Source organism: Zea mays, chromosome 5, assembly GCF_902167145.1.
Source record: "Zea mays cultivar B73 chromosome 5, Zm-B73-REFERENCE-NAM-5.0, whole genome shotgun sequence".
NCBI lineage: Eukaryota > Viridiplantae > Streptophyta > Magnoliopsida > Poales > Poaceae > Zea > Zea mays.
Genome location: NC_050100.1, coordinates 30,458,701 through 30,467,272, shown reverse-complemented (window position 1 = coordinate 30,467,272; position 8,572 = coordinate 30,458,701). Strand labels below are relative to the sequence as shown.

At 56.3% G+C, this 8,572-nt stretch overlaps 1 pseudogene; it reads left to right on the top strand.

The window, feature by feature from the left end:
• Window positions 1–6,842: 6,842 nt before the first annotated feature.
• On the top strand, window positions 6,843–7,870 carry LOC109939658 (homeotic protein knotted-1-like; annotated as a pseudogene).
• Window positions 7,871–8,572: the final 702 nt, after the last annotated feature.

The following is an 8,572-nucleotide window of genomic DNA, read 5'->3' as shown; positions in this document are numbered from 1 at the left end:
CAAAGCTGCACTCAAAAGCATAGAATAGTCAAATAGCATGATCCATTCTTGGAGTCTCGAGCCAATTACCCTCAAAATTTGGCTTGAGCCTCGGGGGTATGTGGGAGATAGATATCCATCCCATGGATCCTTATAAGCACGTAAATGTTCCATTGGATGCCTGATGGGCCCTTGACGGTTTGCCTAGCAAGGCATACCGTTGGGCCGTGACTAGACTGAATGAGTTTGACCAAGAAGGGTGACAACTAAAAAACCGAGTTATACACGATTGACATAGAAGGAGCGCTAATGCCTGAAGCGCATAGTTCGCATGTACCTAAAGAGCTAGATACTCGGGAGATAACTTGGAGGAAAGACGACCAAACTCCGGATGAGAAGGAGCACTTGCCGCGTCAAAGATAGACTTAGATAGGATCAGATAGACTTCATGGCTTATAAAGGGATATCCCTCCAGTCTCCTATATAAGGCCGAGAGGGTACCCCTACAAATCGATCCCATCTCATCTCGTCATCCCTCTTTTAGCAACCACACAGTCATTAGATTGATAGGAGAATCCATCCATCACCGCCTCAACTCATCTGTAACCTGTGTTCACCAGCAAAACTCAATACTCAGCACCAACAGGACATAGGGTATTATGCATTCCAGCGGCCCGAACATATATAACTCTTTTGTGTTCTGACGTGCATCCGCACGTACCATGAAGTTAGGATCAACGATGTCGTCCTGCCCATAAGCATCACGTGGGATACCCCATGGTTCACAGTCGACCCATAAACACCGATAAAACACGCACAAACAAATTTAGTTGTCGGAGTTGGTTCGAAACACCGATAGTTAGCGTGCCAGGTGGGGGCCTTACATAGTCTCGGCGACTTCTCTAGGCTCTAGATTGTCAGCCATGGTGTAGTTTGGGTCCCCGGCATGACCATTCATTTTGGAAGACTCAACTTCATCGTTGACAGCGAGGGAATAATAATAAGGGCCCCGAAAGCTCAATCCCCCTCAATGAAGGAATTGGTCGATATTGTTGGGGGGCTCGGAGGCCTCCAGCTCAGCTCCCCTTAGGAGAACGATGGGCGGCGGTGCAATACAAGATCCGCTTGTGTTGAGTTCATGGGAATGACGGACCCTACCAGGGATTCATTCCACGACCTTCTCCTATCACAATCAGAATACGGACATGGCCCCCCGTCTAGTGGAGCAAGTCATGACCCGGCCCAGGAGAGCTTCATAGCTAGCACTTCGGAAGACTGCTCCCTGCTTGTGAGAAGCCTTGAGGGAACACTCGCTAGCATCACGATGTGAGTGGTGGTGTCCAATCTGCCTCGACTCGACCTACCTTGCCAAAGGCTGTCACTAGGACCGAGTCCTTCCCTGAGCAACCAGTACGTCCTGACTGGTAAATGAGGGACACCATGGTAGCGATCAGCTCGGCCATGACAGAATGTTGGACGAGCGCATGCTACAATGATGAACGTCTGCTGCCGCATAATCTATGATGGGAGCAGACCACCTTGATTCTCTAAGGTAAGCCAGAATATCGTGGCCACCGCGACGCTCCTTGACGGGCTCCCTAAAGTTGAGACTACGGGCGAACGGAGGACCAATCATGAGATCTGGGGCCTTCTCGACCTCGCTGCACAGCAATAGACCGAGAGTTCCATATCGCGGTGCCGAGAGTCGGAGGTCGACTAGCATATCGTATCTGTGCCATTAGAAAACGACGTTTCGTCGGGACAATTGCTCGAGTATGAGGAGAAAGGCATGAGGCACGTTCCACCCCATTGGCGCCTGAGGTCGGAAAAGGAATGCGTGGAGCATGCCCAACCTAGGGCCCTGGAGAAGGAACAAGAGGGGCCAGGCACTGACCATCGGTATGATCAACACCGCGGATTTTGCTTTGACCCCGATGAGGATCGAAGTTTGAGCCTCCCTTCGTCGAGACCACGAGCCTTCGCCCGCCACATCCTCCGAGCGCGAGTACCACAACGATACAGGGCACCCACCAAAATCGTAAAGTATTCAGGAGAATCGAGGCCCAGCCTCTGACTAGGAGATTATCGACCGACGTGCCAAGTGGGAGGGGCAAACCATGGCAATTGTCGGTACCCGGAAACAGGGGTACCCCTTACTATAGTATGAAGACGCGGTACCCACGTGGCTATATCTAGTCGCGTGGTGAACAGCGACCGACCCCACCACGTGGACGGCTCCAGGGCCGCCATGTGGCTAGAGAAGACGATATAATCCAAGGTATCAACAGTGGGTCCGGACCCCCATGGGAAAGTGTCGGACCCCTGTGTATACAGACCGGACCTCCGGGTAAGGTCTAGAACCTCCAGGGCTGCAAACCGGACCCCTAGGATGGGTTCCGGACCCCTCTGTGTAGGGTCTGGGCCACTCACAGCAGGGTCCCGGGATTCTGGGACAAAGAATACCCAGGCCTTAATCAAGGCCAGGCGGGGGTCCGGAGCCGACACGTGTCCGGACCATACCGTGTACGCCTCTGCTCCCCGCTCAGGCGGAGCCCCGATGCTGCCACATGGCCTACTACCCGTGACGTAAGCCAGCGAGCGGAGCATGATGTAAGGCCTCTGGGCCGTGCGGTCTCTGCATTTATTGCGGATAAGGCGTGTCGCCTGTCCATTCCACTGGCAGGTGATGTGCCGCCTCGGCATTTAATGAGACCTGTCCACTCCGCTAGCAGGTGATGTGCCGCCTCAGCATTTAATGAGCCCTATCCACTCCGCTGATGGGCGGCGACCAGGCCATCCCGCAGGCGTTGTGCCTATCCATTCCACTGGCAGGCAGTACGCCTGTGCTACGGCGTACACTATGCTCATCATCACTCGCGTGTTACCGAGGAAGCAGTTACGACATATCAATATTGTATGCACTACGGACATTATGGCGCTCGGAGATCGCCCCGGTGTTACAGGCATTAGTTACTTCCTTCCATTTTGCCCCTGGGCCCACATGTCGGGGCTCAATATCCTTGTATGTGCCCCCCTTGAGCTATAAAAGGGAGGGCACACGACGTTACGAGGCAAGTTTACTCAGACACTCGGACTCACAAGTTCATACAAGCTCTCAAGCTTACAGACTCAATACAACACACAGTGGAGTAGGGTATTACGCTCCGGCGGCCCGAACCACTCTAAATCCTTGTGTGTTCTTGTGTTCATTCCGAACCCACCTAGCAGGCAAAACGCTTAGGCCCCTTCCTCATCTTAGGATTTAGGGCGGGTGCGTTCCGCCACCCGACCGAGAATTTCCTCTCCGACATTTGGCGTGCCAGGTAGGGGCATTAGGCTTTAGGTTTTTGCTTGTTTTTCTGCTCGACACCATGGTCCACATCGTCGAGCACCATGATTTCATGCCCGAGGACTTCCTGGTGGAGGAAGAGGCTGCGTCTTCCACACCACGACCCACCAACCGCCCTGCGCCTGCTGCTGTTGTGTGTGCACCCTGCGCGGCAGCACACTCCTACGCAAACGTCCAAAGCGTCGAGGGCTGTGCCTGGGGCGCTGTCTGTGGCCAGGGAATTGTTGCGCCACCCTCCTAGCTCCACGGCCTCGCCGGGGGCCATGAAGCAGTGGCGTGACGATGTCGACCGTCTGCTCGGCATGGCGCATTCTGGCTCAGCCAGGCCCAGGCCTCGGTCGTCCCGGCGTCAACATGAGGCGTCGGCGTTAGTGCGCTCACCCTCGGTGAGGGCCGCACCGACTGAGGACCTGCGGGTGGAGCTCAACCGCAGGCGTGCGACAGAGGAGGCTCCACAGCTCTAACACCACAGGCACACAGGGTCGTGGTGGTGACCTCCTTTCCGTTAAGGGCCATCCTCCACAACTCTAACGCCACAGGCAACATCGCCAAGTGGGCAGCGGAGCTCGCTGAGTTCCAGCTGGACCTCCAGCCTCGCCACGCTGTCAAGAGCCAGGTCCTGGCTGACTTCATCGTGGAGTGGACACCTCCCCCGAGCGCTCCTAGGGTTCGGATCCCGATTCGGACCCCACACCTGCGGAGACCAGGGGTCCGGTCTTCACCGAGCCCCACTGGACGCTCTTCTTTGACGGATTCTCCCGTCAGCAAGTTGGCGGAGCTGGAGTGGTCCTCATCGACCCAAGCGGAGATTAAGTGAAGTACATGGTGCACCTTGAGTTCAAGGCCACCAACAACATGGCGGAGTACGAAGCACTGATCTTCAGCTTGTCGGTGGCCCTATCCCTAGGGATCCGCCGGCTCCTGGTGAAGGGGGACTCCCAGCTGATCATCAAGCAAGTCCGTGGGGAGTGTAGCTGCAACGAGCCCAGGCTCGCAGCGTACCTACTTCACGTGAGGAAGCTGGAAAAGGATTTCACTGCCCTGGAACTGCAACACGTTCCTCAGGCTGACAACTCAGCGGCAGATGACCTCTCCGTGAGGGTATCAACTTGGGCACCCGTGCCCGAGGGCATCTTCGAAAGACGGCTGTTGAGACCCACCGCCAAGCCGGCCGAACTGGGCGAAGGGGGCGAGACTAGCACCTCGAAGCTAGCGGTCCCGGTGGCGTCCCATCTACAGAACCCACCAAAGATTGTGTGCTATAGGAGATCCTGCCAGTCCCTTTGCGCCGCAGCCAATATCTCAGAGTGGTCCCGAAGCATGGATCTCTGAGATCTGGGACTACCTGAAGGAAAATATCCTTCCTGAAGACCATGTGTCCGCAGAGCGCATAGTGCGGCTCGCTAAATGCTACGCGGTGTTGGAAGGGGATCTCTACCACCGTGGCGCCAACGGCATTCTCATGCGGTGCATTACCCAGGAGGAGGGTCGTGAGTTGCGCACGGAGATCCATGGAGGAGAGTGCAGAAGTCATTCATCATCCCGCACGCTGGTCGGTAAGGCCTTCCGGCATGGCTTTTACTGGCCAATCGCTCTCCAGGATGCAGCTGAGATGGTAAAGTCCTGCAAGGCGTGCCAGTTCCACGCAAAGCAGATACACACACCAGCTCAGGCTCTGCAGATGATTCCACCCTCCTGGCCATTCGCCGTATGGGGGGTGGATATCCTAGGACCATTCCCCAGGGCCGTCGGTGGGTACCGGTTCCTCTTCGTCGCCATCGACAAGTTCACAAAGTGGCCAGAGGCCACCCCTGTGGTCAATATCACCCAGGGTGCTGCTGTCGCTTTCCTCAAGTCGATCATCTGTAGATTTGGGGTCCCAAGTCGTATCATTACGGACAACAGGACCCAGTTTACAAGTCGGATCTTCTAGGAGTATTGTGAGGACATCGGCACCCAGCTCTGCTTTGCGTCCGTGGCTCATCCAAGGAGCAACGACCAAGTGGAGAGGGCAAACACAGAGATCCTCAGGGGACTCAAGACACGCACCTACGACTGCTTGAAAAAGCATGGTGCAAATTGGGTCATTGAACTTCCGTCGATGTTGTGGGGGAACCGAACCACACCCAGTCGAGCTACCGGGGAGACCCCGTTCTTCCTGGTCTACGGGGCCAAAGCCTGCCTTCCCCCGGAAATCATTATGGGCTCCCCATGGGTCCAGGCTTTCGATGAGTCTATGCAAGAACAGCTACGACGTGAGGACGTGGACTTCATCGACGAACACAGATGGCAAGCGGCGATTTGAAATGCACGGTACAACCAAGCGCTCAGGCGCCACCACCAGCGGTTCGTGCATAGTAGGGAGCTCAGGGTCGAGGACCTGGTCCTAAGGCGAATTCTAAACCGAGAAGGGATCCACAAACTCTCCCCCAGTTGGGAAGGACCCTTCAAGATGATGGAAGTATGTCGACCTGGGTGTGTCTGCCTTGCCACAACTGAAGGGGTGCCTCTTCCCAATCCCTGGAACATAGAGCATCTCCATAAGTTCTACCCATAGGAGCAAGTCTGAGGGGTTAAGGTTTCTTCTTTTTGTGACTAGGTTGTGCATATGTGTACGCCAGCCCGGTGAGGTCCGCCCTCATAAGCCCGGCATGTTGGTCTGTACCCATGCATGTCAAGTTATAAAGAAAGGATTTACCCCGTCAGATGTGCTTCTATGATGGTTTTATTCTGCTACAGTTTCCGGATATTATTTTTTATCTAACTCACCCATACAGTTCCCACCCTTGCTGGTATAATGACATCCGAATTGAGTAGCCATGCTTGCAGTTTGGGATCCCTCGGTAGGGGGGTCCGGCAGCCTGGGGGCCAGTTCTAGAGAACGGGTACTTGTCTCCTAGGGTGGTCCGGAGCTGTGTAGTCGTTTAGCTTGGTTCCATACCCTAAGCCTGCACGCTCTGCCACTCTGTGACAGGTATCCTAGTATTTGGAACTATAGCCCTGTGGGTCCAGCAACCTGGGGTCCGGAACTATGTAGCCGCTTAGCCTGGTTCTGTACCCTAAGCCTGCACGCTCCACCACTCTGCGATGGGTGTCCTAGTATCTAGAGCTGTGATTCAGGGGGTCCGGGCATACGGCTTGGCTTCCCAGACTCAATCCTGCAGGTCCTGTTGCATGAATCAAAGGATAGCTGATACCAGACGATGGGTCCTATGGGTGTGCTACTAACACTTCCTAGCCAAAGCTGTGTACAGGTCCAGGTCCCAGTCGAGGCTACCTCCTGGGGGCCGAGTCACCAACTCTTTCTTAGGTATGCTGGTATCCAGCCTCGACATGTCGAGCCTACATCCCAGGGGGGCCAAATACCAGGAGAGGAGTTGGTAACGCCACACACAGCAAGAACAAATACCATACAGATAAGAGCTATTTAATTGATAGTTCCCAAAAGTATCTTACAAAAACAAAAGTTATTACATCCGCCTTCAAGCGGAGCCCTAGCCTCATTTCTACAGGTATGAACTACTTGACATCAACAGGGTCGTGCTGGAAGTGCGTGGCCACCGTCTCCACGGCATCTTGTACGACCTCCCGGGCGGCGTCTTCAGTGTCGGCAACCGGACCAGCGATCACCGGCTCCAAGGAGATGGCCGGGTCATGGCTTTGGGGTTGGCGCAAGCATCCATGGCCATGGCCACGACCAGCACTGCTACCACCACCCATGGGCATCCTCCCTTAGCGCCATCGTAGCGCCGTTGCCGCCACAACCGCCGGGCACAGGCCTGCCGCTCACCCTGAACACGGTGGCGACCACTGGGAACAGCAGCGCTAGCGGCAACCCGGTGCTGCAGCTTGCCAACGGCGGCGGCCTCCTCGACGCGTGCGAAGGAGCCCTCATCGTCGTCTCCATATGGAGGCGACGTCGAGGCCATCAAGACCAAGATCATCTCGCACCCACACTACTACTCGCTCCTCACTGCCTACCTTGAGTGCATCAAGGTGGGGACACACTGGAGGTGGAAGCGCGGCAGCGCTCGGCGGCCTGGCCACTGCGACGGAGCCGGAGCTGGACTAGTTCATGGAGGCGTACCACGAGATGCTAGTGAAGCTCAGGGAAGAGCTGATAAGGCCGCTGCGGGAGGTGATGGGGTTCATGCGAAGGGTGGAGTCGCAACTCAACTCGCTTTCCATCTCCGGAAGGACGCTGCGCAACACCCTTTCATCTGAGCACTGGCGGAAGAGCGCCACCCCCACGAACATCTCGCAGAGGTGGGCAAAGATGGCCGCCTGGAGGATGGAGTGGGGCGTGATGTGCTGAAGCTGGAGGCTGAGCTCCTCCAACAGCAGCAATAAGAAGGGCGAGATCGGCAGCGCCAACCCGCAGGAGAGGTAGGAGACGAAGAGCACGAACTCCCCGGCGGCGAGATCGCCGAGAGGAGTGGCACCGGCGTGGATCTTTTCGGCGAACGCCTGCGCGCTCCATTCGAGCAGGTTGCGTACCAGGTTGAGTGCCCCCTTGGACTAGAAACGCTCGAGATGGACTAGCGAGGCCATGGCGACTACGGCGGCGGAAAGCAGAAGAGTGCGAATGCAAAGGGGCGCAAAGAGCTCGAAGGCGAAAGGGTGCAGCAGTTGGGAGAGAATGCGAAAGCGTATCGGCTGCACGCGGGATGAATCCCTTTTTAAGGCAGACTCTCCCGCTCGCGCCCCGAGACGCCGCAGAAAATCTCGCCCGACGCGCACCAAAGCAACCCAGTCTATGACACGGGGGCCCGGGTCCACAAGTCATACAGATGGTATGCTGGTCTCCGAGTGTGAAGAAGGCGAACCGCCACGCAAGGAGCGAACCACCGCCCGCGATAGTGCGCCTCTTCATCTCCACCGAAAACAACGACCCAGTCTATGACATGGGGGCCCAGGCCCACAAGTCATACTCCTTGGGCATCGGTTCCTGAGTGCAGAAAGAACGAACCACCGCTCGCGCCAGTACTGCGCCCCCTCGGGGCCGCCGCAGAAGATAGAGAAGGTTAATTTTTAAACCAATGCAGAGGTATCGAGGCGCCTCGTGCGTGGCCCGATGAAACCATCAGGCGTGGGGCCACGGGTCAGTCAGCCGCGGGGACAGACATGGCAGTTGGCGTGACCGGAGGCGGATTGACAGTGATTACGTCAGCAAGAGCATGGAAGCGGCGCACCAATCGCTAGTCAAGCTTTGGCCCCACCTGCAGGCTCGTATCCTCCCCGGAG